Source organism: Orycteropus afer, unplaced genomic scaffold (assembly GCF_000298275.1).
Source record: "Orycteropus afer afer isolate SDZICR_OR568_19922 unplaced genomic scaffold, OryAfe1.0 scaffold00175, whole genome shotgun sequence".
NCBI lineage: Eukaryota > Metazoa > Chordata > Mammalia > Tubulidentata > Orycteropodidae > Orycteropus > Orycteropus afer.
Window position 1 is genome coordinate 5,583,936 of NW_006921762.1, and position 15,654 is coordinate 5,599,589.

The window sequence follows — 15,654 nt, forward strand, 5'->3', positions numbered from 1 at the left end:
AACCTTCCTTCCGAGGAGTGGCTGGTGGGTTTGAACCTCCAGCCTTCTGGTTAGCAGTCAAGTGCCTTAGGCACTATGCTACCAGAGCTCCTGGATGCCAGCTCTAGGGAAAGGCTTTTTCTCTCTGTCAGCTCTGGGGTGAAGTCCTTGTCTGCTTTCAACATCTCTGGGTCCAGCATCCCTTGAAGATCTCTATGTGTCTTGGCATCAGTCTTCCCTTGGGTCTAGGAGGTTCTCAGTGCAGGAACCCCAGGTCCAAAGGACATGCTACACTCCCCACTCTCTTGGTGATACTGAGGTCCCGCGTTCTCTGCTCATTTCCCTCTTTTATTTCTTGTAAGATAAAGTGATACAAGCCACACCCCAAGGAAACTCCCCTTTTATCAGATCAGGGCTGTAACCTAAATTAGGATATTACATCCCACTCCAATCCTGCCTTATTAACATAACCTAATCCTGCCTCGTTTACACATCATCCCCATTGCCAAAGAGTTGATTCCAATTTATAGAGACCTTATAGGACAGAAGGAGAGCTCTGGTGGCATAGTGCCTAAGGCATTTGACTGCTAACCAGAAGGCTGGTGGTTCAAACCCACCAGCTACTCTTTGGAAGGAAGGTTGGCCAATCTACTTCTGTAGTGATACTGCCTTGGAAAACCAAAGAGGGGTCGCTATGAGTCAGATCCGACTTGATGGCAGTGAGTTTTGAGTATAGGACAGAGGAGAACTGCCCCATAGGGTTTCCAAGACTGTAAATCTTTACAGAAGCGGACTGCCAAATCTTTCTCCCATAGAGTGGCTGGTGGGTTCAAACCACTGACCTTTTGGTTGTTGTTGTTATGTGCCGTCGAGTCAAACCCGACTCATAGCGACCCCTCCTTGGGCTTCCGAGGCAGTATCACTACGGAAGCAGGATTGCCCAACCTTCCTTCCGAGGAGTGGCTACCACCAGCCGTCTGGTTAGCAGGCAAGTGTCTTAGCCACTATGCTACCAGACCTTTTGGTTAGCAGCCAAATATTTTAACCACTGAATCACCAAAGCTCCTTCATTAACACATAGAGGTCAGCCTTTGCCTTTAGAAAACATCACAAATGGAGGATAATTACATCAAACTGTATCATGGGAGATGATTATATCGCTACATAACTGCCAAATTATATCATTACATAACTCCCAGACCACCGAAAAGCATGGCATAGACAAATTGACACATATTTTGAGGGGACACAATTCAATCCATAACAGGTGCCGTCGGGTTGATTTTTGATTCACAGTGACCCCATGTGACAGAGTATGAATGCCCTATAGGGTTTTCTAGGCTGTAATCTTTATGGAGCTCTGGTGGCACAGTGTCTGAGGCATTTGACTGCTCACCAGAAGGCTGGCAGTTCAAACCCACAAGCCACTCCTTGGAGGGAAGACTGGGCAATCTACTTCTTTAGAGATACTGCCTTGGAAACCCAAAGAGGGTTTGTGGAGCCGCTGGGTGGGTTCAAACTACCAACCTTTCAGTTCACATCTGAACACTTAACCATTGTGCCATAGGGCTCAACTCACATTTAAATCCTCTCAGTTATCCTGTGTCCAGTTTTTCAACTTCTTTTCTCTTTTTACCAATTTCATTTCATGTCACTAACCTTAAATGTGCTTTCATGTTAAGGTTTAATCTTCAGTCCCTTACGCTTTATTTAGTTACTCATTTTCTCTTGGATATTTAATAACTTCAGTTCTCAATTATACTCTTAGACTGTCAGGTCTCTATCTCAACCTCTCTTCAAGTAGAATATCCATATAACTTGGCTATTCCACTAATATTTCAAATTTTGCCTGCATAAATTAGAACTCATTGTCCCCAAAAATTAGCTTCTGCACCTGACTTTCTATTTGTCTTAACTCTTCCTTTGTTCTAGGCCTTCCTAGTAGAGATAAATGCCACCATATTTAATACTTCAACATATGCCAAAATAATATAAAAAAAAAAAAAGTATAGAAAAAGTAAGACAGACATATAATCTTTAAGACCCAGGCTAAGTAACCATCATTTACCACCTCTTAGCTATATCAAAGAGATTCTTAAATGGTAGTTCTTTCTCTCCCAGGGGACATTTGGCAATGTCTGGAGACATTTTTGGTTGTCACAACTGGGAAAACAGGTGTTACTGGCATCTAGTAGATAGAGGCCAGAGGTGGTGCTAAACACACAGCATCACAAAGCCCCTACTCCCCCAACCACGTCAAAAGCACCAAGGTTCAGAAACCCTGGCAGAATCTCCCAATTCAATAAAAGTGGTAAAGCACTGACCACACACATAGCAAACTTATACCCTGCAAATCCTTGTATTATTCAGGAAGGCACCAAGGATGAAACTGCATGATGAATATAAGTTCTGCTCTGGTAGCATAGTAGTTAAAACACTTGACTGCTAACCAGAAGGCTGGCGGTTCAAACCCACCAGCCACTCCTTGGAAGGAAGGTTGGGCAATCTACTCCCGTAGCAATATTGCCTCAGAAACCAAAGGAGGGGTCACTATGAGTCTATGAGTCGGGTCTGACTGGATGGCAAATAACAACAACAACACACAGAAACTCTAGATAGAGCAAGTGCCTGCCCTGATAAAGATCAGATACTCTGTTTGCTGGTGGTGAAAAAAGAACAAGAAGACCTGAAAGAAAGGGAGCCAACCCCTTCTGACTATGTCCCTTGACATTATATATAAAGCAAATTGAAGGAGTCCCAGAAAAGAAGTGTTTGTCTGATTTAACAACCCTTACCATAGGGTTCCACCATCTGTCTCAGTTTGTGACTTGCATGTTGCTGTGATACCAGAAGCTATGCCACCAGTATTTCAAATACTAGCAGAGTCACACATGGTGGGCAGGTTTCATCCGAGCCTCCAGACTAAAACAGATTAGGAAGAAAGGCCTGGCAATCTACTTCTGAAAATTAGCCAGTGAAAACCTTATGGATCACAACAGAACATTGTCCAACTTCCTTGCTTTGGACATGTCATCAGGAGGGATCAATTACTAAAGAAGGACGTCATGTTTGGTGAAGTAGAGGGCCAGCAAGGGCAAGGGAGACCCTAGGTAAGATGGACTGGTATAGTAGTAACAACAGTGGACTCAAACATGATGTCAGTCACAAGGATGACACAGGACTGGGCAACATTTCATTCTGTTGTATGTACACAAAGTCACCATGAGTTGGAGTTGACTTGACAGAATCTATCTATCTATCATCTATCTATCTACCTACCTAATCTATTTAACTATCATATACCTCACAAATTTAATTTTATGCATTTTGATGACCAAGCTTTAACATGTTTGATTTCATTGCAAAATTATCTGTTCCCTTCAATGTTATATACCAAAAAAAAAAAACCTCACTGCCATCAAGTTGGATCCAACTCATAGCAACCCTTCCTTGGGTTTTCAAGGCAGTTTCACTACAGAAGTAGATTGCCCAACCTTCCTTCTGAGGAGTGGCTGGTGGGTTTGAACCACAGCCTTTGGTGGGTTTGAACCATCAGCCTTCTGGTTAAAAGGCCCTACATCAGATGTAAAGAAGGATGAAAGTGTATTCAACATTTGAAATTTCTGATTACATATACTACAGTATAAACAGCTCTCTCTTATCTGTCCCCACTTCATTTCTTTCTTCTTTGCCCACCTGTAGGTTTGTGCATAGAATAGCATGTACCTGTTTTAGTGTCTAAGGCATTTGACTGCTAACCAGAAGGCTGGCGGTTCAAACTCACCAGCTACTCCTCAGAAGGAAGATTGGGCAATCTACTTCCGTAGTGATACCACCTCGGAAACCCAAGAAGGGGTTGCTATGAGTCGGATCCGACTCCACGACAGTGAATTTGGTTTCTTGTTTTGGTTTTATTTAGGTACTTGCTAGCTGAAGTAAGCCTAAACTGTGCTTAAACTACTACCTTAGTAGAGCATCTTCAGGAAGTAAAGTTAACGTGGAGATAGGAAACTGCTCCTCTAGGACAGTCCGAGTATCATGTCCCTTAACGATGAAAAATCACAAACCACTATGTTGGCTTATTGAGTTCTGTTTATTCTTCATTACAAAAGGTAACATGTCCCTGCTTGAACAGTTTCTCTTAGAAAGATCATGAGGCCGGTCCCCATGAGGCGGAGGTTAAAGATGTCCCAAATGTCCAAACTATCATGCCACTCCATCATTTCAGACATTAACTTCTCCTCCCCTTCCCAGTAATTTCCCCAGTCTTGGGGTTCTGTATTTCGCTGTAACGCCTCACAGAACTCACAGGCACCCAAGGGTTCATCTCACGCAGTAGTGGCGGAGGCTGGCAGGCTGGCGAGTCCCGGGTCCGTGACTAGGTCTGGCGGATCCTCCCAACTCTCGGGGTTTGATGAACCTCGATCAGCAGATCAGATGACAGCTGCTGTCCCAAATCCAGAGGTGAGGTGAGGATGATCCAAGACACAAAGCCGGAGCAAGAGGAGAGAGAATCTTCCCAGGAGATTCGTAGGTATACCCTCAGGGAAGCTAAGGGTGGTGACTTGAATTATACCCTCCAGCAAGGCAGGACTCAAGATACATTCCACCTGTGTTGCCCCAACAGAATTAACCTAAATCCCATCACAGACTGGATTGCCAGTCATTATAGGGAATGACTACTACCAGCTGCCCAGCCAAGTTGATACCTGACCTTAACTACCACACCACCCCAAACAGGCATGGATAATGGGATTTACAAAACATCACAGAATGGAGGACAATGGCTAGAAAGGCCACATCAAGCAATTCACTGCAGTCCCTTTTAAAAAAAAACTACTCAATGATTCCAAATTTAATCTATCACTAGGTAAACATAGGGAGCTCTGGTAGCCTAGTGGCTAAGGCACTTGACTGCTAACCAGAAGGCTGGCGGTTCAAACCCACCAGCCACTCCTCGGAAGGAAGGTTGGGCAATCCTACTTCTGTAGTGATAATTCCTGGAAACCCAAGGAGGGGTCGCTATGAGTCAGGGCTGACTCACGGCACATAACAACAACAACAGGTAAACATATGTCTATTTTTAAGATACATGAGTTTAGTAAGAAGGAAATGATTAGATGTGGGTGATGAAGAGGAAAAAAATCAAAGATGATTCCATTTCTAAGAGAGTGTGTGGTCATTACTTGGATATGAAAGTCAGGAGTCACAGGCATTGCAGAAAAGATTAGTTTGGATTTGGAAGTGACCTAGAATTGAGTTTAAGGTTCTGGTGGAAGTGTCTAGTAAGTATTTACAAATACAAGAGTCCAAATATAAAGAGAAAACTAATAACAGAAGGTAACACGCTAGGGGATCAAATTACTATGGTCTTCAATGTTGTTGTTGTTAGGTACTGTCAACTCTATTTAGATTGAAGGCAAGCCCATGTGACAGGATAGAACTGCCCCACAGGGTTTTCTAGGCTGTAGTGCCTAAGTTGACTGCTAACCAGAAGGCTGGTGGTTGAAACCCACCAGCCACTCCTTGGAAGGAAGGTTGGGCAATCTACTTCTGTAGTGATACTGCCTTGGAAACCCAAGGAGGGGTCGCTATGACTTGGATCGAACTTGATGGCAGTGAGTTTGGGGTTTTTTTTGTTGTTGTTATTAATCTTTACAGGAGCAGATTCCCAGGTCTTTCTTCTGTGGAGCCACTGGGTGAGTTCCAAATGCCAACTTTTTGGTTAGCAGCCACATGCTTAACTGTTGGTTGGGCCACAGGGCTCCTGGGTCCTTAGGTACTTCTTGTATAATGCTGTCAGATGAACTTTCCTAAAACATTACCTTCATCATGTCCTTGCTTTGATGCAAAAGTCTCCAACAGTGCTTAAATATTTCTTGGATAAAATCCTGCCTCCTTGTCCTAACATTTGAAGGCTTCCATAGTTGAACCCAGTAGATTTGTTCAAGCCTCATCCTTCCACTCCTTCATGACTCAGCATTCTCACCAATCACTGCTTGCTATTAATAAAACATCCGTGCTCTGCTCTCATACTCTTTTTATTTAATATTCACGTTATGTTCTATCCAAGCAGCATGTAAGTTCCTTCTGTGAAGAGACTATGGCTTATATTTCTTTAGATTTCCCACAATATCTAACACATGATTTAAAAAAAAAAAAAAAAAAAAAGACATGGACCTAAGGAATAATTTTTACTTGACTTTTTATTTGATTTGTCTAATCACATTGAATTACAATTTTTCCTCTAACTTAAATTCCCAGGAAAAGAAAACTTCTAGGGTGAGAGAGTTTTTTGCAATTGACTAGCCTAGACTCTCTAGCCAACTATCTCTTCTACTATAAATTACCTAATTAGCTTTTAAACATAACATTGTTTGCCTTGTGGGACTAGATTTTCCTGGATTCCAATTATCCCTGAGAAATCTGAAGAAATAACATGTTCAATAAACATTTACCAAGCCTTTTTTTTTGTGAAAGGAGCATAAGGAGCTATCTGCCTCCAGGTAGCATACAGTGCCCAGGCAGAGATTCTTCAATTTTTTTCCAGACCACCTCTTTGGCACTCTGGTGAAGTCCGTGAGCCTTTCTCTGACTATTTTTAAAGGTATAAAATAAAATACATAGATCTCTCTCACACACATACACACAACAACAACAACCATTATACTGAAAACAGTTATCAAAATATTACAAAGCAAATTTGTTATATAGTAACACTCTGGTAGCATAGTGCCTAAGGCACTTGACTGCTAACCAGAAGGCTGGTGGTTCAAACCCACCAGCCACTCCTCAGAAGGAAGCTTGGGCAATCTACTTCTGTAGTGATACTGCCTCAGAAACCCAAGGAGGGGTTGCTATGAGTCAGGTCCTAGTTGACGGCACATAACAACAACATATTTCTTTATTGGAGCTCTGGTGGTATAGTGGTTAAGGCATTTTGGCTGCTAACCAAAAGGCCAGTGCTGTAAACTCACCAGCCACACTGCAGAAGAAAGATGAGGCAGTCAGCTTCTATAAAGATGAACAGCCTTGGAAACCTGATAAAACTCACTGCCGTCGAGTCTCATAGCGACCCCTCCTTGGGTTTCAGAGGCAGTATCACCACGGAAGTAGATTGCCCAACCTTCCTTCTGAGGAGTGGCTGGTGGGTTTGAACCACTGCCTTCTGGTTAGCAGTCAAATGCCTTAGATATTATACCACCAGAGCTCCCTGGAAACCTTATAGGGGTCGCCACTGTGGGTCAGAAGCAACTCAATGGCAGTGAGTTTGGATTTTGGTTTGTGCTTCTTTATTAATGTAGTAAATGACAAGATGGAGCACCAGATGCAGTAACTTCAATAATTTCGAGATATTGATGAGTATAAAAGATATTTCAAATTACCTACAATACACATAACATGCTTTAAAAAAAAAAATCCTGATTTCTATCCATGACAAAATTATAGGCACTGCTAGTAGTACTGTGGTTTGTGGCTTCCATTTATAATAAAAGAAAATACTAAATTTTGGTAAGATGTTAGAGAAAATAAAGATATAATTCTTTTCCCATCCAGGTTCATGGACCTGGATTATGTACATAAATCCCTGGAAAGAGGCTCTGCACTAGGGCAATGTTTTTTAAGCTGTGGATCACAGTTCATTAGAGAGTCGAGAAATCAGATTTGAGGAGTCCAGGAGCACTTTTCAAGAAGTATTTGGAAATAATTTAGAAAATAGTGTGTGTCTCAGTTAAAGGAAGTATTGGGGGGGTTACTCTTGTTACATGATGTGTGTGTATGTGTGTGTGTGTGTGCATATTGTTATATAGGTAGAGCTATCAAGTCAATTCCCACTCATAGTAACCCTGTAGTACAGAACAGAACTGCCCCATAGGGTTTCCAAGGCTGTAATCTTTACAGAAGCAGATTGCCAGGTGTTAGGGATTGAATTGTGTCCCCCCAAAACATGTGTTGTGAACTCTAATCTCAGTGCTTGTAGTCATAATCCTATTTGGGAATAGGTAGTTTTTATTATGTTAATGAGACTGGATTAGTGTAGGGTGTGTTTTAAATCAATCTTCTTTGAGAAATAAAAGAGCAGATTAACCAAGCAAGCCAAAGAAGCAAAAATAGGGAAGAGAGATACCAAATCTGCCCAGGCACAGAAGTTCAAAGAGACCTGCAGAGCCAACACAGAGAGAAAGGCTTCCCCTAGAACTGGCACCCAGAATTTGCAATTCTAGCCCCCAAACTGTGAGAAAATAAATTTCTGATTGTTAAAGCTATCAACTTATGGCATTTCTGTTATAGCAGCACTACATAACTAAGACAGGAGCTCTAGTGGCCTAGTGCCTAAGGTATTTGCTAACCAGGAAGCTGGAGGTTCAAACTCACCAGCTACTCCTCAGAAGGAAGATTGGGCAATCGACTTTCATAGTGATAAGCTCTGTTGCATAGTGCCTAAGGCACTTGACTGCTAACCAGAAGGCTGGCGGTTCAAACCCACCAGCCGCTCCTGGGAGGGAAAATGAGGCAATCTACTTCCATAGTGATACTGCCTCGGAAACCCAAGGAGGACTCGCTATGAGTCGGTCCGACTCAATGGCACATAACAACAACAAGTGATACTACCTAGGAAACCCAAGGAGGGGTCGTTGAGTCGGATCTGACCTGATGGCAGTGAGTTTGGTTTTTGGTTTAGATAACTAAGACAGGTCTTCCACAGAAAGGCTGGTGGGTTCGAACTGCTAACCTTTTGATTAGCAACTAAATAATTATAGCCCTACCAGGGTTACTAAAAAAAAAGAAAAGAAAAAACCGCTGTCGAGTCAATTCATAGCGACCCCTCCTTGGACTTCCGAAGTGGTATCTCTACGGAAGTATATTGCCTAGTCTTCCTTCTGAGGAGTGGCTGGTGGGTTGAAACCACCAGCCTTCTGGTTAGCAGTCAAATGCCTTAGGCACTATGCCACTGGAGTTGCAATATAAAATATATGTTTTAATGTGGGTTTCAGTCAAAATAATATGAAAGCCACTGCATTAGAGGAAATGAGATACATAAAATCCATGGGACAAATGCCATAGATAATATAAACAGTGGGTGTGACAAAACTTTAGAGGGAAAAAATTGTGAGGAAATTATCAAAGAAGACTTAAAGGAGAAGACAGATTTGAGGTAGGCCTTGAAAAATGAGTAGTATTTTCACAAATAGAAATGTGAGGAAAAGGTATTTCATGCATAGGGATCCACAGAATCTAGTTCAAAACGGTTCTTGACAATCCTTATCATATGTTTCCCAATTTTGGTTTGCCCTACACTAATTCAGTATTCTATGCTGTGATGGGAAGCTGTAGTCAAATAAAACAAGCATATATCTACTGAGCACTTACATAAAATATTTCACCTTAGGTCACGTGAAGATTTTTTAAAGTAAGCATTAGAGATGCTATCTTCTGTGAAGCAAGGCATTTGAGAACATTAAAATAACAGTAACTCAAAAAAATTCACTGCCATTGAGTTGACTCACAATGATCCCTCCTTGAGTTTGTAGGTGGTATCTCTTCGGAAGTAGATTGCCCAATCTTCCTTCCAAGGAGTGGCTGGTGGGTTTCAACTGCCAGCCTTCTGGTTAGCACTCAAATTCTTTAGGCACTATGCCACTAGAGCTCCCAAAATAACAATATATAGTGTAAATACAAAGTAACCAAAAGTGAACTCAAGATAATTTTTTAAAAAAAGACTTGAGGTCTTTAAGGGTAAGGATGATATATTCATTGAACTTATAAAATTGTCTTTACTCACAAAACCCCATAAAACAACGGAAAAAGGATTCAAAAAACAACACCTTAAGAAGCAAGGATGAGAAGATCAGATCAGGGGATCATAAAAAAACTTTCAAGCTGGAAAGGAGGTAGACAGGATATGACTTTCTAAGGTGACCATATGCTAGTTGGCCAAGGACAGTCTTGGTTTACTCCTGTTTTCCTGGCACAATTAAGAATTCCCAATTTTACGGTCAACTGTGTGCTGGGATGAATAACAAATAATACAGTCATTCTCAACATAGCAGAAATGACAAAACCAAACCCTAATTTGGCAATGGAAAGTGCCAAGCATTGACCCAACTTGCAACATAGAATCCCCCAAAATTTGGGAAATGGCAGCAGCAACTACCCCTGGAATTGAGGGTGAGGAGGGATACGCATGTAGGATAGGTATGTATGGTGTTGGGGCAGGGTGTTGAAATTCAAGAAATATGTACCCTCCCCTACTCTGGGAGCTCTGGTAGTGTAGTGCCTAGGGTATTTGACTGCTAACCAGAAGGCTGGTGGTTCGAACCCACCAGCCACTCCTCAGAAGGAAGACTGGGCAATCTACTTCCATAGAGATACCGCCTTGAAAACCCAGGGAGGGGTCGCTATGAGTTGGAACTGACTCAAATGCAGTGTGCTTGGTTTTTTTGTTTTGGCCCCTACTCTACTGCGGTGTAGTAAATTACTTAGTGTGGTTTGTCTACCCTTAAGTCTTTGTAAACTCCAAGGTGGGATTTTCTATGAGCAACTGAGGAGCTCCTGATTGCTGAAGGTGTCCACCTGGAGTATTTCTGTTGGGAGTGGCACAAAACAATGTTCTGGGAGGTGCCCACTCTCTCTCAGGTGCTTAGAGTTCTGATGCTATGATTGGCTAGTTTGACCACCCTGTCGGCCTCAAAAAGAGGCCTCCTGGAGGCAGAGCTCGCTCTGACTGCTGGTTGAGGAAGACGTGCTGCTGAAAGAGACACACACCCTGGAAAGAGAAACGTGCTGCTGGGAAAGAGGTGCAAGAGACACGATCGCTGAGTGAGACACCAAGGGACCAGCACTGCTGGGAAAGAGACTGTGAGAGACTGTTGGCTGAGGGCGGTGGGCTGGGAGAGAGTCTGAGCGTTTTTCCTGAGCTTGAATTGTAACCTGGTGCTTCCCTAATAAACCCCATAATCTGTGAGTTCTGTGTGGCCACTGCAGCGAATTATCGAACCCAGGAGAAAGGTGGTGGTGCTTTGGGAGGAACGGTTGGAGAAAGGGCTGGAGGGAGGCAGCATGTCTGGCCTTCTAGGAATAGGCCTTGGGTTACTGCTGGTAATCCTGTCTTCCTCTTGTGGGATTAGAGGAGGTCAGAACATGGGGCCTCCTCGCCGTTTTTGCATCTACACAGCTAGGTGACTGCCTACCCCTCCTCACCCCCCTTCACCACCAGCAAAATACCACTATGATGGGGAGATAAAAGAAAAGCCTGGACTTGGAAACACGAAACATAGTTTAAAGCAGAAGTACCCTCAAAAAAAAAAAAAAAAAAAAGAATTTTTCTGTTGGGGAAATTTGAATAAGAACTAGACATTAGATGATAATATGAAATTATTGCTATTTTTTCTTAAGTATAATGCCATTGTAGTTGTACAGGAAAATGTTCCTCATTTTGAGGAGACGTATGCTGAATTATTTAACAATGAAATGTCATGATGACTTAACCATACGTTCAGTTTCAGAGAGAAAGAGAAGAAAGAGGAAAGGAAAGAACACACGTGACCAACTGTTAACAATGTTGAATCTAGAGGGTAGGTAAACAGATGTCCATTGTACCATTCTTTCAACCTTTGTGTATGTTCTTAAGTTTTACAATAACAACTTGGGGGTAAGAAATGAATGAACACATACTGGGTGCTAAGGCTGCAGCGATCTCCCCAGCATGGACAGCCAGGCTCTTACTACAGGTAGGAGATTGGAAGAGTCTCTTCTAGGGAATCTGATTATCCCTAGAAGAAAGACCTAAAAGATACTTATATTTGAATCTTCCCAAACAGTAGTTCCCAATTTACAAAGTCAAATACCTCGGTTTTGTTGTTGTTGTTTGTTTGTTTTGTTTTGTCTTCATTTGGCAGTGAGTTTTTATCAGTATCTTTATAAATCTAACCTTTATTTATCTTTGGGAATTGGCATGGGAATAATAACATCAACCAATTATGAGCTGCAAAACTGTATATAGTACATACTAGTAATGATAAGATGTACAAAAAAAAAAAAAAGGATTATCATAAGTGGGGTTCATCATAAGTGCAGTTCATCTTAAGTGTGATTGGTGGTAAGTGTGGTTTGCTGTAAATCAGGGACTACCAGTTCTCAAGGAATCCAATCAGCTTTTTAATGCTCTACTCTTCAAAAAAGGAGCTCTGGTGGTTCAGTGCCTAAGGCATTTGACTGCTAACCAGAAGGTCAATGGTTCAAACCTGCCAGCCACTCCATGGAAAAAAGATGAGGCAATCTACTTCAGTAAAGATTTGCTGCCTTGAAAACCCAAAGGGAGCTGCTATGAGTTGGAATTGACTCAATGGCAGTGGGTTTAGTTTTGGTTACCCCTTCTTGGGTTTCCTTGGCAGTATCTCTACAGAAGTAGATTGCCCAGTCTTCCTTCTGAGGAGTGGCTGGTGGATTTGAACCACCAACCTTCTGGTCAGCAGTCAAATGCCTTAGGCACTATGCCACCAGAGCTCTAAAAAGGAGGAGAAAACTGAATACCAGATAGAAGGACACAAAGGATTATAGGTCCCTAATGGGAGGTATGGGAGCTCTGGTAGCATAGTACCTAAAGCACTTGACTGCTAACCAGAAGGCTGGTGGTTCAAACCTACCAGCCACTCCTCAGAAGGAAGATGGGGCAATCTACTTCCACAGTGATACTGCCTTGGAAACCCAAGGAGGGGTTGCTATGAGTCCAGTCCGACTCAACGCAACATAACAACAACAGTAACAATGGGAGGTATTGGTCAGGGAAAAGGAAAAAAGAGCAAAAATCTCAGCATCCATAGCAAAAAACCAGTTAACAATGCCTAAAATTTGAAAAACAAAAGCAAAGAATAACAATACATTGTATTTAGGACCTGGAGTAAATATAACAATAATTGGATATAAGAAGTGAAAGTAGTTGCTTTTTGAACAGAGGGAAATAGGAGGGCTGGTAATAGGGAACTAAGGAGCTCTGGTGGCACAGTGCCTAAGGCTTTTGACTGCTAACCAGAAGATTGATGGTTCAAAGCCACCAGCCACTCTTTAGAAAGAAGATAGGACAACTTACTTCTGTAAAGATTTACCACCTTGGAAACCCAGTGGGAGTCGCTATGAGTGGGAATTGACATGATGACAGTGGGTTTGGTGAGGAATAGGGAACTGTGGTTGTTTATAACAAATTTTGTTAGGACTATTTGATTCTTACGTGGGTATTAAAATGTTTTAAAAAGATGTTATAATTATGATGTTTGTGATTTGTGGCAAAATAAGTTTCAATATGTTACTGTTTTAATATTTTTTTCCTTTTTCATTTGTCTATACCGCTATAATGAACATACAGAGCAAAGTAAACTGCTATGATGTATAGATTTTGCAATTGTTCCACAGAGTAGCTAGACCTCAAAATCTTTAGAGAAGGCAAAGAAAGACAATATAAATCTTTTTTTTAAAAAAAAAAAAGAAGAAGAAGAAGAAGTGGAGAGGTGGGGCAAATAAAGAACATTGTCCTAAGGATTCTTTTTCTGGTTTAAAATTTTAAGAGTATTACTAGAACTCTCTCAGTAGTACCTACTTTCAGAACCATGTATATAACATTTAAAATGTAATTTTTTTCCCTGTCTGAAATTCTCTCCTTTCCTCTGTTACTATATAGCTATCTCTTTTAAAACTATCATCATCCTGTATAAAGTGAAGCAATTACCTGGATAATTGAGGAAAACTTCCTGCCTCAGATAGTCAGTCATTTATCCTGGTATGAGGCCTCAACTGTGAAGATCATTATGTGGATCAAATAATTTGTCCTCTTCATTTTGCACAGGAATGTAATGTGCTATTAAAGTGTGTCAGTCTGTAAATCTATAAAGGATCTGTGTGAGATGATATTCAAAGTAAAATGATATTGCAGAGCCTTTGCAGTTTCCTTTCACTATGCAACTTGTGTTTGTTGTTGTTGTTGTTTGCCGTCCAGTCAGCCCCGACTCTGTTTGCCGTCCAGTCGGCCCCGACTCATAGTGACCCCTCCTTGGGTTTCCGAGGCAGTATCACTACGGAAGTAGGATTGCCCAACCTTCCTTCCGAGGAGTGGCTGGTGGGTTTGAACCGCCAGCCTTCTGGTGAGCAGTCAAGTGCCTTAGGCACTATGCTACCAGAGCTCCTAACTTGTGTTTAGTTACACTTAAATGACTCAAACAATGTAACAGAACTCATTGGGAAAGCCTCTTTCATATGAGAGCATTAAACATTAAGCATTTCAAGTCACCAAATAATTAATGAAGAGTAACAACATTGCTTCTAGGAAAGGCTAGTAACTGTTTAGAATCAAACATTCTTATGAAAACTTTGTATAGGCCAGCTCAAAAGCCAATTTCTCCATAAAGTCTTTCCCTCTTGCAGAGTTCTTGGCGTTCTTTCCAGTTTTTGAAGTTCATAGCATGGGTTATCACATTTGAATTTGAAGTTAGTGAGCCCTTCACTGGAAAAATAGGAATTGTATCTGTAAAAATGGTGGTACAGGGGCATATGACTTCCTTGACTAACCTCAGAGGGGAATCATTATCAGAATCAACAGCCCAAGGCTGATTCCTATGAAGCAGAGGTCAGACATACCTCCTCTCTTCAATCTTTTTTTTACCAATTCTGACACCAGCCATCCCCTCCCATGGCACTCTTGACTTCCCATTTAGGTTCAATAATTTGTTGCATTGGCCACATGGAACTCACAGACAATACTCATGATCAAGTGGTTTACTAGGTAAGTAAAAGGTTACAATTCAGAATTAGGAATGACTCAGGATATATTTTTTTGGTCAGTACAGCTTCTCCACTGTGCCTGTACACAGATCTCTCCCTGGCCCTCAACCTGTTGGCCCTTCAGGACTCTTGGGCCAGCCCAGTCTCTCCTCTGCTCAGGCAAGTGTTAAGAAGCTCTTTAGTTCTGCCAATAAGTGCCCAGAGGCACCCCACTCCACCAGTGAGCCTCCTGACCAAAGGCACTCAGCTCTTACACTCTATGGGTTGACAAGTACCCAAACCTGCTGCCCTAAGACCAAACCAAACTTACTGCCATTGAGTCCATTCTGACTCATAGCAACCCCCCTTGGGTTTCCAAGGCTGTAAATCTTTATGGAAATAGATTGCCCCATCTTCCTTCTGTGGAGCAGCTGGCGGGTTTGAACTGCTAACCTCCTGGTTAGCAGCCAAATGCCTTATCCACTATGCTACCAGCTTTCTTGCTGTGTGGGCCTGGATCTCCTGGTTCTTCTGCTGCTGGTTCTTTGCTGAGTTTGCTGCTGCTTCTCACCATCTTGGCTATCTCTGGTGTTGCAGCTTTTTGTCTCCTGGGCCTAGGAGATTCTCAGTGCAGGAACTCCTGATCCATAGGATGCACTCTTCTCCTGTCTCTCCTTCTTGGTGTTAGTGAGGTCCCGCTCTTTCTGCCTCTGGGATGGTATATTTTAAGACTAGTGGAATGGCAGGAGCTCTGGTAGCATAGTGGCTGAAGCACTTGACTGCTAACCAGAAGGCTGGCGGTTCAAACCCACCAGCCACTCCTCGGAAGGAAGTTTGGGCAATCCTACTTCTGTAGTGATACTGCCTCGGAAACCCAAGGAGGGGTCGCTATGAGTCGGGGCCGACTCGACGGCACATAACAAC